This window comes from Chionomys nivalis, chromosome 18, assembly GCF_950005125.1.
Source record: "Chionomys nivalis chromosome 18, mChiNiv1.1, whole genome shotgun sequence".
NCBI lineage: Eukaryota > Metazoa > Chordata > Mammalia > Rodentia > Cricetidae > Chionomys > Chionomys nivalis.
The window spans coordinates 38,858,785-38,873,426 of NC_080103.1; positions in this window are offsets into that span (position 1 = coordinate 38,858,785).

Genomic DNA, 14,642 nt, shown 5'->3' on the forward strand with positions numbered 1-14,642 from the left:
CAGATTTCAATTCAAAGTCTACATATTTGTCTGTAGAGAGGTCTTTTTTCCTAAGACAGGGTACAGTTTTTTGAGAATTTTGGGCAATATATTTTGAACGTATTCACTTTCTCCCTTAACGCCTCCCAGATCCACCCCTCTTCCCCAACACTCAACTGTGTGTGCTTCCGTGTTCGTGGATATGTGACCTTCTACTACAGGACAGTCAATGTACTCTTAAAGGTAAATGACTATCTTTCTCCCAGCAGCTATCAATTGACAATAGTTTATCTGATGGAACTTCATGACTATCTCTCCTCTGTGTCCTAGTATTTGGTAGAAAAAGACAAGATCTCCTGAGTAAATTGGGAGCATGGAGACCTTGGGAGAGGGTTGAAGGGTTACTCTTTAAATGGACATCTGAATCACAGTTTCTCCTCCCAAGGCTCAGGAATAAATGCTGAAGCAGTGTTGTAAAGACAGTAAGAGCAAACAATGGTGAATGACAGACTGATATAGAGTCCTTGAGCACAACAGGGTAATGGCACATATGAACTCACAACTATCAGTGGTCACAGTTGCAACAGCATGCACAAGTCGGCATAAACTGCACACCTGAGATTATTGAGCCAAGGCAATACGATTGGTAGCTCAGGCAAAATGTAGAAAGAATCCGAGCAACCCTTGAGGAAGGAATTCCAGGTGCATCAGGTCTGATATATCAACATAAGAGTTTTCTAAAATGTATATTTCCCAGGCCATTTGGAGACAATATAAATTTTCTGCAAGCATGGTGAATCTCAAAGCTTCTTACAAAGCACAGAAAAAAATATTTTGCAAATCGCACCAAATTTTTGATAGGCTTGCATCACTTTAATTGAGACCATCCCACTGTAACACCATGCTAATCCCATACACTCACCATATTAAACTTGCTTAATAGAATAATTGCTTCTAATATATTAAAATAAACGACCAACTTTTAAAAATACAGCTGAATGCCATATTTCTGTTTTCTTCTGCAGTGAGTGTGACTTTACCGCAAACATCTTGGAAAAATGCAGTTTTTCCCATCTGGTACAAATGAATGTGAATCAGACCCTCACAGTCTTACCGCCTTTTGTCTATTCTGGGCGCACAAAGCATACAGTCTGAAGTGAAGGTAAATAAGATGCCCTGCCACTCTCTGTGTGCTCAGAAGCACGCTGTGCTAAGTAGACTGCAGTGCACCCTGGGAAGTGCTGGCTCTGTGCCCATCGCTCTATTTGCTGGAGTAGCTCATGTTGAAAGCCTGCCCAACCTCAGCTGTAGACTTGGAAGACACAAAGCAAGCAATTTGGCTTTCCCAATCATCAGCCTGGCAAAGGCAGGAAGGAATCCAGCAACAACAAAGACTCCTTAATTTTTAAGTAACCAGCCCTACGGGACTGGGAGCATAAGAAGAAGCTCAGTCTCTTCTGTAAGCTCATTTGTGTGTGTGTGTGTGTGTGTGTGTGTGTGTGTGTGTATGTGTGTGTGTGTGTGTGATCTCCATAAGGATGGCTGGAAATGCCTGCTATCATCTTCCAACATCTGTGCCTAAGGCTGCCTTTCCAATACAAACTTCCAGATTTTGTGTCACAGCTGCTGTGAAGCTGGCAATTGGCATAGCAAGAAATTTTCCCCCTCTTGTACACTGTACAAAGTGTCTAGTAATATTGCTAGAGTTCAAAGCCTCCAAAAAAAGCCAGTCTTCACAGACAGTGCCACCAAGTCTTCAAAGGTTTAATGACAACTGAATCTGGTCGATCTTGATGAAGACATGACAACATTTAAGAGAAAAGAAATCTAAAGAAAGAAAACAATACTATTGTGTTACAAGAAGGATAAAAAACAAAGCCACATGCCAGGAAATATCATTTAATGGTTCTCATATCAATGTTTGATAAATAAACAGACCTTTTAAGTCATATATAATTATTGTATATATCAAATTACAATAATTAGAAAATTTCCATTTTCAAGATTGTTTGAAATGCCCTTCATTGCTAGGATTTTATGTATGGCATTAAAATCTGGATTGGCCAGAAAACAAATAAACTCTTATTATATGTTAAAATACACCAAAATAGGTCAAACTTTTCAAAAATACACATTTGAATATGTATAATAAACTACATAAATATTTTGAGAAGTATTTGCTTGAAAAATAATTAATGCAGAAAGTTTTATTTTGTGAGTACATCCAACTCATTACTCAAAAGTCTCTGGGGAAAAAATCCTATAAAATACTACGAGAAGTTCTTAACAATAATTTGGATAGCACAAGAAAACATCTAGTTAATATAATCATTCAATTAAAGGAATTAAATGCTCACTTTTAACATAAATTTACAAATTAATAGTTAAAATAAAGTCTACAAGTGTGAGGCACTATTTATCTCGTTGCAATCATCAGAGTGCTTCACGGGTATATTTTTAACAGCCAGGCCTCTCACTTCTTTCCCTGGATTCTTTATGATTTTATTACAAACATATGCTAGAGAACCAAGTAAGATCTTCATCAGATTTTGTCTAATCTCAGATGGTTTTATGTTTATTGCATTATCTTTATCCTTCCCTATTTAAAAATGTATTTAGTATTTAGTCAAGGTAAAACAAAAACAAAAACAAAAACAAAAAAATCCTCAGTCAATTCAATACATGCACATAACCCTCCTTGTTAAGTGATTTGTTGTAGTTCAGGGTAGTTTTTAAAAAATAAAGCGTATTTCTGAACTCAAGAAATTCAAAGTCTAGAGGGAGTTGAAAGTAAAAACCTAACTAATTAATGCCACATAACAAATGAAAATGTTCAGAATATATCCTGTTGTTGAATATTGCAGACCTTATAGTACCAATTGTGATTTTCAAATCATATTCCATAGTTACCTACCATGAAAGTATGGGAAAGTTATGGTAATATTTTTGCACGTAATATAGCTTTATGTTTGTGCAAGAATAGCTGCCATGACTGATGGTGTAGTTACTCAATCCCAGAAAATTAGTAGTCATTGTAGCTGAGAAGGGTGCTTGACCCAGAATTCTTTGACTTTTTTTAAGTCTGATGGCTTAGATTTCTTTCTTTTTTAACAGGAAGGGGGAAAGTAGGTAGAGAATTATAACAACTTGATTTTTTTTTTTTTTGGATTGTAGCCTTGAGAGATGCCCCTGCCAGTGAAGTGCTTGGCGCATGAACAGTAGAACCCTACTTTGAATGTCCAATATCCACGAAAAGCCAGCTTTGTGTAGATCACAACCAAAGAGGAGCACTGACCCCCAATGCTGTGCCTTAACCTACACAAACACATACCATGACGTGTGTGTGAGCTCGTTAGACAAATCTATACATAAAGGGAGAGGGGGAAAGAGGGGAAGGAAGGAGAGAGGAATGAAGGGAGGGAGGAGCTTAAAAACACAACTGTGAATGCATAGGATAATGACATAACAAGTATTTTAAAAGAAAAAAATATGTTGATAATTCAGGCCTCTGATGATGCCTAATTTCAGGTAGCTTTCTTAAGTCTTTTATAAAATTTAGTAATATGAACAATTAAGTCATTTTACACATGTTTGCTTTGTCTGAATCATGTTCTTGGCACTTTTATCCCAAGAACTCTAACAGATGAAACATATAACTTCTGATTATTATTTTTTTCTTTCATTCTTTTAAAACTTAGTATTGAAGGAAAATACCCATACTTAAATTTTAACTTGAAAAAACCTCACCAAAAAAAAAAAAAAATGCAAAGAATAACCACAAAAGATATGTGTGGAGCAGAATCAAACTCAGTAGAATAAATAGAATCTGCATAACTATGGAGGATAAAGGTGCAAGAAAGAAAAAGGGCAGTAAAAAGTATATATAGACATGAAAATGTTAAATACAAACAAACATTTATATACCTATAAATGAGGAAAGTGTCTAGTTAAAAAATGTATATACCTTGCCTACTTAAATGTAGAGTTTACGATGAGTGCAATACTCACACTCAACTCCCACTTGTGAACATGCAGAATTCTGTCAAGTGGTCCTTGGCGTTACATTTCTCCTGGAACAGAGTTCTCAAGTTGTCTCAGGAGCAGGAAAGAATGGCACCACCATTTGTGGAACTTCAGTTTTTACAGGAAAAAGATAAAATGGGCCCGAGGAAAGGATAATTTCATCTTATCCACAAAGCAAGCACAAGTCCCTGAGGGGTGGACCTCCTAGGTCCCCAGATTAAGTTGCGATGATGCCTATATGGAACCCTTTGGAGTTCACTGAAAGATAGCAAACACTCACAAAATATCATAACATGGATTCATAATTCTAGTGGTAAAAATCTAGACTTTTCTCTAGTCAGGGAATGAGTGATTTGGCTCTGAGTAAACCAGGGCTGTTGAGTAGCTTTATTCCTGGATGCCATCAAGCTGTTGTATGCAATTGTCTTCATTAGAGCAGTTGATGCAAGAGACCTTGAAGATCTGGTCTGGTGACTATGGAAATTCATTTCCTCATAGAGGAGTGCTGGAAAGGGTTGGAGGAACTGTGTCTTAATGTCCCATCCATTCTTTTCTATACTCCCCTTCTAGTTGTTCATAATTCTGCTTTAACGGCATACAAGCTTGTGGTCTCCACCAGGGCTTGATATGTGATTCCCCTCTGTATGCTGTGAATATGTTTTATTGCCATTGGTTAATAAAGAATCTGCTTTGGGCCTATTGCAGTGCAGAAAAGAGCAAGTTAGGAATTCCAAACAGAGAGAGAGGAGAAAAGAAGGTTGAGTCAGGGAGATACCATGTAGCTGCCGCAGGAGACAGACGCTGGTCAGAACCTCACCAGTAGGCCACAACCACGCAGCAATACACATATGAATAGAAATGAGTCAATTCAAAATGGGAGAGTTGTCCATAAATGTTTAATCTTTCAAACATTAATTGTCTCTTCATAGTTATACAATACTATTCATGTTTCTGTGGTGGTATGATGAATTTTACAACTTTATTTGTCATGAAACAGTATTTACTGTGTATACTAAGCTGAGTAAATTTGGTACATCCAGCACACTCATTAAAAATAAGTTATCAAATGTTAAAGGATTTCCAAGAATGACACACCACACCACATACACAGAGACAAACAGCAGGCAGACAGACAGACAGACAGACACACAGACACAGACACACACACACACACACAAGCTTCCATGATTCAAACCACAGTATTACACCCTTATCTGTACGCAATTTACTGTTATTGGCAAATACAATTTAGTGGATAAGAAAAATAGCCTTTTCCATCGGTATCTAATCCTCCTTCTCCCAGCTGTCGGTGGCTGTCTGTAGTTCTTTGTCTATGGATGAGACCCAGAAAATTCCTCCCTCCTACAATAGCATGTCTATTAGTACTCCTATTGTTCCTGTCTTGCATGCAATCATTCTAGGAGAGACTTCTCACAACTCTTGCAGTCTTTCTGCCTCTCCTCTGTGATGTTCTCGGAGTCATACATTCAGGGTATGGGATACAGCTATGTTCATTGAGGCTATGATCTCCGTGATCTGTTGATCCTCTGCATCATGTCCAGATGTGGGTTGTTGTTGTTGTTGTTTTTTTTTTTTTCGATGCCCTCCATTTGCTGCACATAGAAACCTCTTTGAAGAGGGGTAATAGCTGCACTTACCTGTGGGGATAAGTGCAAGATATGGAATATAGCTGGGACTTAATCTGGGCTAGCAAAGCAGCTGTAATACATTCTTTTCTAAAGTCCGTGATCTCACTAGCCCCATGAAGCTGGCTAGGTTTCCAGGACAGACATATTTTCTCCCCTATCGAGGGGGCCTTAAATCCAATTAGACAGCTGCTGAATGTCACTGGCATGTCAACGCCACTTGACCTCTATGTATGTCTTGCATGCTGCTAATTGTGCTTCACAGGTGTTGCAGCTGGACAGGTCTCTTTAATAGCTTCCATCCCTTGGCAGCTTGCATAGTATTTCTTTGAAATCATGAAAGATAAATTACAGGAAAGAGGAAAGAGGCTTTCTTAGATACAGCTGAAGTCATCCAAATCATGAGTGCTAAGTGTGTGGTGCCTTTACAGTATGGGGCTACCATCAAAGTATTAGAGGCAAACAAGGGATACACCAATAAGCGATATTGTTTTCAGATTCACTAGCCCTTCGAAAGGAGATTTCATGTGTCTGGTCCTGGGGATTTTGTTAATCTGTGGTTCTTGTGTGAAGCGTTGTCAGTCCAAGTGACTTAACTCTGTTTTCTAGCTCTTGTGAATAGGGCTACACATGCTGGTGAGGTCTGTGGAGAAAAAAGAACCATCAATTTGCTGGTGAGAGGAAAGCAAATTTGGGCAGCCATTCTGGAAATCAGTGTGAAGAATCCTCAAAAAACTAGGAAATAAATCTACTATATAAGCTATATTACTTCTTGACACATGCGCAAAGGACTCAACATCCTACTCCACAGATAGTTGCTCAGCAGTGCTCATAGCTGCCCTGTCTTCACACTTTTCTGGCTTCCATTCTTATTTTAACGGAAGTTTATTATGAAGCTGTCTTTCTATCTACCTGCTGGTAAAACTGAATATTTGCACTTTTAAAGTTGAGGGTTTGGTCAAGTTTTGTTGCATCATCTTGCCAAATACAAATTCCTATCTGCCTTCTTGCCAAATACAAATTCCTATCTACCTTCAATATCCTGTCCTATCTTAGGAAATGAAAGCACACTTGAACCCTTCTGTTTCATCTTCCCTTTTTTAAACAAACAAACAAGCACAAAACGTTTATCAGTTGTTCCTTTTCCAGCCTTGGAAGTTTGTATATTTTAGCTTTCCCAGACTTTTTCCCTCCCAGATGGTCTAACTGAGGGTTTGATCAACCTTAAGATAACCGCATTTTAGTAATCTTGTGTAAATGCAGAACCAACTACACTGGCTTATGACAGTCTACCGCTGCTTGAGATTTCCATTCAAAGGATGTCAAGGAGCTTCTGGGAACAGTAAAAGCACCTTCTGATGCACAACTAATCCAGCTAGCCTGGCTAGAACGGATGCCCAGCTCCCACTAAAGGTTATCGGGACCAGCTGACCAGAGTTAAGGAGATCTAGTAAATGCTGAAATCCAGCTGTGTCCTGTGGTTTGGGTCACTCACCAGATAGTGAGGATTTTTGTCACTCCTGGAGATACCATGCATTCACAAACTCCATCTCAAGGTAGTATTGAATGATCTTTGTTGTCTGTCTCCCATATGCAAGGATCAAATTTTAATGCAGATTGCAATACAATTCTAGGCTTCAACACCATGTAAGAAGACCTGGTAGTTAATTTCTGCCTCGGAGATGAGGTCAACCATGTCATTTGTAAAGGATACCTACTTCATGGCCCTCATAGAGAGGCATGACCTATTGACCTATGTATCTATCACCACTTAGTATGAAGTTGGCTCTTGTGGACCTCCAGGATTCCTCTTAGATCTGAGGTGTATATATATATTGATAATATACAACCATTACTGCAATGTCTTCTTGTAAATAAAGCTTTATTGGAGCACAGCCCTGATTATCTCATTTTGCATTGGTGGTGGTTCTGATATGGATCCATGTAGCCTACAAAGTTCAAAATATTTGCCAGCTGAACCTTAACAGAAAAAGCTTGCAAAGGATTTATTTAAACCATCACTGAACCTGGCTTTCTTACTGAAGTAGGTAGGGTAAAATGCTAAGGTTATAAATTTCTCCATGATAGGATAATGCCGATAAAGTAATTATACATACAAGAGTATCTAATGAATTTATTTCCACCATGGCACCAAACCAACTACCCATTAAAGCTTTGCATCAGTAGCTATTTTGCATCTGTAAATGATAGAAAATAGTTCAGCAATGGGCTTTGCTACTTTATGCTTTGGGATACCTGTGCTACATTTCCCACTGCTAATGCAATGTGTTGAAAAGCAAACAATTCCCAATCTACCATCAAGGTTTGATTTCGTGGGATAGTTCTCAGAATAAAATCTACCTACAAGACTGATTCAGGAACTTCGATATGTTAGTAAGGAGGAAGTGGACTAGCTGGAGGGGATGGTGGCTTGTGGGATTGTAAACATGATCAGTTACATTTATGTGCCACAATGCCATAATGAGACCCAATATTTCTTAAAAACAATGTACACTAATTCAAAAGAAATTAAACATGGCTACCCTTTCCCAATAATAATTGGAAGAACTTGAGAAACATCAAGAAGAAAGTGAATTATTAGGAGAATTAGTTATAGAAAACAAGCTTGGTAGCTTATATATGGTTGAGCTAATAACTATAAAACCTAGCTGCCTGAGAGAAACATGGAAGTTTGTATACAAAAGGCCCTGAGTACTCGATGAGTACAGGATGCTGTACTCTGGAAGAAACTCTATGTTCACCTTGTACCTTCTACCTCTCTGGTGCCTCCCACCAACAAGAGCTTTCATTGTCCTTCAGTTTCTTCTTGCAAGCCAGCTAGTTCCGTTCCCTATGCCTTCTAGGACTTCTTTAAGTTTAAAACATAAGCAAAGACTAAAATTTTTACTTCATTCACCCTTTCCCCCTAAAACTAAAGCCCATGGTCTGAGTCCTAAGCACAGGTGATTTTCATAGTGCTGGGTGGTCCAAGACCCAAGCTCTATTCGATATCTTGTATAGTTTCTCTCTGGTTCATGGAGGGGCTAACTGCTACCTCCTTATGCAATGAAGGGGAGAGACTTGACAGGAGAAGATGACTACTGTGTTCTCACAGTGAAGATGCTGTGGAATGACATCAGGCTTCTCTCTGAAGTCTCTTAATAACATCACAAAGAATACAAACTTGGGGAGACAGAAGCATTGAAACCAAAGCAAAAGCTCTGGAAAGCCTCCTGAGACACTGAGTTAAGTAGCTGCTTATACCTCTCTGCCTTAGCAAATACACTCCCTGGACAAAAGCAGCAGCGTTCTTACAGTAAGATGGAGAAGGACATTCATGATCCAGCTGGACTCACTATTTTTTTTTCTGGTTTACCACAAATAGTACTCCTCTGAATTCCCAATAACTTTCTAGAGAAAAATCTTATGAAACTGTTCCTCCTAGAAAGTGCCTCAATAAAATATTTTTGGTGTAATTAAAATCGAGCTGCCAGACAGTTTCCTGTCTCCTTTCACTCTCTCTTTCTGGCCACTCTTTTCATTGTCAGCTGTGCTCCAGACTCCTGGGCCTCCTAGGATTCTGTTAGGTGATGACATCATTCTTTTGAATCACCTCTTATTTTTACACGTGCGCATTACCATCTTCAATATTTTCCCGAATGGCACAAATATCTTTGAGAAGAATCACCCATGACTTCTGAGCTAAAATAGTTTCTCATTTTAACCTGTGATGCCTCTTTTGATTGTCATTTACAGTACATGAAAAAGCATATGATTGTTTAAAACGCTATTTTGATTTTCATATGTGTGCACGTGTTTGTGTGTGAATATGTTGCACATGTGCAAGAATACTATGTAGCCCTAAATTGATTGTCAGATTTTTCCTGTGGCTGGGGTTAAAGGTGATTTTGAACTATCTAGTAGTAGAACTGGGAAGTGAATTCAGTTCCTCTAGCAGAGCAGGAAGTGCTTTTAACTGCTGAGCCGCTTCTCTAGCTCCCCAAATATGTAATCTTGTGCTTTTCAATTTATGTTTCAAGGAGACCTTGGTTCTGTTTGCTCAGAGTTAAACACCAAGGATGGGAGTGCCACTTTCTTTGTTGTGTGTAATATTTACATGTATACACATCATCATAACCTAGAACTTGCATCTGAAAGCTATAACTCCATGATTCCTCTGTCTTTTAAATCAACCAAGACGTGATTACTAACAATATCAGCCACGTTCTTTTAGTTCTTTCTCACTTGTCCCTGATCTGCTGTCTGAGAGGCAGCAGCCCTTTTTCCTGACCCTGTACTATTGTGGCAACACTGGGAAGTGATGTCTGAATAGGCAGGGCCCATGTGTCTCCTTCATGGCCTGTACTTGTCCTGCATACTTTTAAGCTTGCTGTGGGTCTTACCCCAAATACTTTCTCAGCCTTGGAGTACTCTGTAATTAGAAATGCAAGACAATGGCAAAGTTTCTGCAAGGATTTACTTTGACCAGGATATAATCATGCTTCTTTAAGCACCTTCTTTCAGCAGATGGCTGTGGAGAACTTAAGTGTAGTTTTCCCTGAAGGTTTTCCAGGGCATAATGGCCCCCTGCCACAAAGCGAGAGACAGTTCATTCCGAGTGAACAGATTTTTTGTTTCCATATTTCTTTTCCAATAGAGAGGGAAAAGAGGAGGGAAATTTGGGGTAGGCATGCAGATAGACTTTTGGATAGCCCCTTCAGCTCAAAGATTATTTCTTTCTATTTTATATCCTTGGAGCAGAATAAAAAGGAACCCTCCCCCAACAAATCCAAAACCAAACCAACCAACCAAACAAACGAACAAAATAAAATCTAGGGTTGGCGGTACATGTCAATTATTGAAGCTACTTAGAAGGAAGAAAATGTCAAGGTCTAACCAAGTTGGGGTCTCCTCCAGAGGGAAGACTATATTCTATTTCCAGGACTTGCTGCTGCCTGAAGTTCTTTCTCTAGAGCTGAGGCACCCCCTTCCACGTTTGAATGTCTGCTGATGTCATTCTTCTTTGCCTTTCTTAGGCAGCCATGCTGATAACACTTCATCTGAGTACCTTCTCAAATACACAATCTCACAGCCCAGTTTCTGTTTCTCCGGCTTTCACAATTTTCCAAACTCTCTTCTGCCATGATCCCCAAGGAAAGGCAGGAAGTACATTATAAAACCAAAGATAAAATAGTTTCTCTTTTAAGTCTTCTGTCAACTGTGGCAAGATGGGAGACATGAATATCACCATGTTCATTTGAACTACAATGTGACATGGAATTTCCAAACCTAAATAGTATTCAGAAGTAACAATGGTGATAGGAATGTCTCCCACCTTGTTGTCATTGGCAGAAGACATGAAGATGAAATTATTTTATATTTTGTTCTATCTCAAAAATTTGTGCATATATAAACTATCCTTTCAATAGTATACCAACCATTTAGTTAAAACTATGAATTTTAAATGTCCTTGAATGAAGCTAAATGCTCTTGCACGTGCTTGATTAAGTTTATTATATTCATATTCTCCAAAGTGTGTTTAGCAGCCATTTGTTGATGACTGATTAATTAAAATTCTGATCATATGTTAAATAATGTGTTAAGCTTAAAGCCACACATGTTCTTACTTCTTGTGTTTAGTGAGGGAAGTAACCCCAACCCTAATCCTAATCCTACTCCTAACCCCAACCAAGTACAGTTCTTATGCTATCCAGGATTTAACCTAGCCTGGTTTGTACATGAAATGAATGAAATAGGTTTCAAAGGTCCACACTAAAAATTGGGGATCCTAGAATCCAGAATTTTTTTTTCTTTTCTTTTTCTTTTTTTTTTTTTTTTTTGTACTTGAAAGAAACAAAGAAGTCATCTGGGCCCCACTTATCCCTACCAGCCCATCATTACTAAATTAGGCTTGCTGCTCCTTGCCAAGAGAGGTATCTCTTCAAGGTATTAGCATGACTTCCTTATACAATCATATTACCATAAATTGAAGGAGGCAGCTCACAAGCCAGCTCAGGCAAGGCACTTTTCACTAAATTTGACAACCTGAGTCTGATTACCCAGGATCTACATGGTAAGAGAAGAAAACTAACTCCTGAAATTTGTCTACACATAGGTAATATCATATGTGTCCCCTCACTACCCTCAATAAATATTCAAAATGTTAAATTAGCTAACAAGCTAAAATAAAATATAAGCATGTTTAGAAAATATTTATCAACATGATAAACCAGTATGATCATGTGCTTATGTTTGCAGCAATCATGAAACCCTTGCTAAGGGGTTAATAACAATATTTACCAAAAAAAAAAAAAATCAAGTAATACAATATTTTATCAGTCTTTAAAAATATTTCAACAGCCTTCCTCTCAGGCCTATTTTGAATTAAATGATACTAAAATAAATATATTCGTGTACCTGACAAAAACATTAGCTTTAGAATAGTTGATAAATGGACTGAGAAAGAAATCAGAAACATCACCCTTCACAATCACCACAAATAACACAATATTTTGGAGTCACTCTAGCAAAACAAGTGGAAGATCTGCATGACAAGAAATTTAAATCTTTAAATTAAGTTTAAATTTTAAATTTTTTGAAGAAAGAATTTGAAGAAGACACCAGAAAATGAAAAATTCTCCCATGCTCTTGGGTACGTAGAATTAACATAGTATAAATGCCAATCTTATCAAAAGCAATCTATACATTTGATGCAATGCCACTCAAAATCCCAGCAAATTTCTTCACAGACCTTGAAAGAAACAGTATTCAACTTCATATGGAAAAGCAAAAAACCCAGGACAGCCAAAACAATACTGTACAATAAAAGAACTTCTGGAGGCGTCCCTGACTTCAAACTCTACTACAGAACTACAGTACAGAAAACAGCCTGGTATTGGCCTAAGAACAGACAGCAGGACCAATGGAACCAAATGGAAGACCCAGATATTAATCCACACTCCTTCAAACACCTGATTTTTGACAAAGAAGTAAAAAAATATCGAATGGAAAAAAAGAAAGCATATTTAACAAATGGTGCTGACATATCTGGATATCAACATGTAGAAGAATGAAAATAGACCCATATCTATCACTGTGCCCCAAACTCAAGTCCAAATGGATCAAAAACCTTAACATAAAGTCAGCCACACTGAACCTTATAGAAGAGAAAGTGGGAAGTACACTCGAATGCATTGGCACAGGAGACCACTTCCTAAATACAACCCCAGCAGCACAGACACTGAGAGAAACAATTAATAAATGGGACCTCCTGAAACTGAAAACCTTCTGTAAAGCAAAGGACAAGTCAACAAGACAAAACAACAGCCTCCAGAATAGAAAAAGATCTTCACTAAACCCACATCAGAAAGAGGTCCAATCTCCAAAAAATACAAAGAACTCAAATGAATCAAAGACCTCAACATAGAACCAACCACACTGAACCTCACAGAAGAGAAAGTGGTAAGTACACTTGAACACATTGGCATAGGAGACCACTTCCTAAATAGAACCCCAGTAGCACAGACACTGAGAACCACAATTAATAAATGGGACCTCCTAAAACAAAGGACATGGTCAACAAGACAAAACAGCAGCCTATAGAATAGAAAAAGATATTCACAACCCCCTCATCAGACAGAGGGCTGATCTCCAAAATTTACAAAGAAATCAAGAAATTGTTCATCAAAAGAATAAATAATCCAATGAAAATGGCATATAGACTTAAACAGAGAATTCTTAACAGATGAATCTAAAATGGCTGAAAGACACTTAAGGAAATGTTCAACCCTTAGCAATTAGATAAAAGCAAATGAAAACAACTCTGAGATTCCATCTTACACCTGTAAGAATGGATCTAATCTACATGGGAAATAGAAAAAGATAAGATCTCCTGGAGTAAATTGGGAGCATGGGTATCATTGGAGAGGGTAGAAGAGGAGGGGGAGGAAAAAAAAGAGTGGGTAAAAATTTGTAGCTCAATAAAAATCAATAAAAAAGAGATCATAACAAAACAAAAATTAGCAAAGAACAAAACAAAACAAGAAAACAAAAGAAAAGTTGGACACAGACACTAGAAAAAGATTACTCAATTCTACATATGTTTATCCCATGACTTACTATTTCTATTACATATTTTAGAAATAATGACTCTGATTTCCATATGCTGTTTGATAAGCTGTAGTCTTTTAGATAAAATATGTGCTTTCTGTTCTTAGATATCTAGAAAAAAAAGAAAAATTAGTAATAAATAGTGATGAACAGCATTTGTAAGAATACTTTGTGTACTGTTCATGCCCTACTAAAAACCGAAGGATAGAGCCGGGAGAAATGGCTCAGCTGTTGACAGAAGTAGCTGCTCTTCCAGAGGACTCTTGTTTAGTTCCCTGCACCCGGAGAGCAACTCACAGCCTTCGTTAACAGCAGTTCTAGGGGATTCAATTCTCTCTTCTGGCCTCTGTGAACTCATTATATAAATGGTGCAGACATAGACACAGGCACAGCCCCCATATCTGTAAAATATAAAAGTAATACAAATATTTTAAAAATAAGCCAAGTCAACACAATGAAGTATCTGTCACAATAGTCAATTTGAACCTGGAAATGGTGGTACCTGCCAGGAATTTCAGCACTTTTGGAACAAGAATTCTAAGTCAGTCTCAGCTACACAGTGGTTTGAAGCTGGCATGGGCTTCGAGACAGTTTGTCTCAAAATAGCAAGAGCACCACCAATAATAACAAAAAACAAGACACAAAACTTTTTATGTTTTCTTGCTGTGTTCTCTAACAGTATAGTAATAAAATTTGCTCTAACAACATACATTGTATTATCATAATGTTTCCATACTAGATACTTAGAGATGATATAATAGCTGTCATTATAATGGCACATTGTCTGTTTCCCCTGTCCCTTAAAGGGAAGAATTGGTTCCAGAAAAACAGCCCATAGAGATGAAGTATCAAGTATCTGAACACTGAGGTTGAGTTATGTACCTT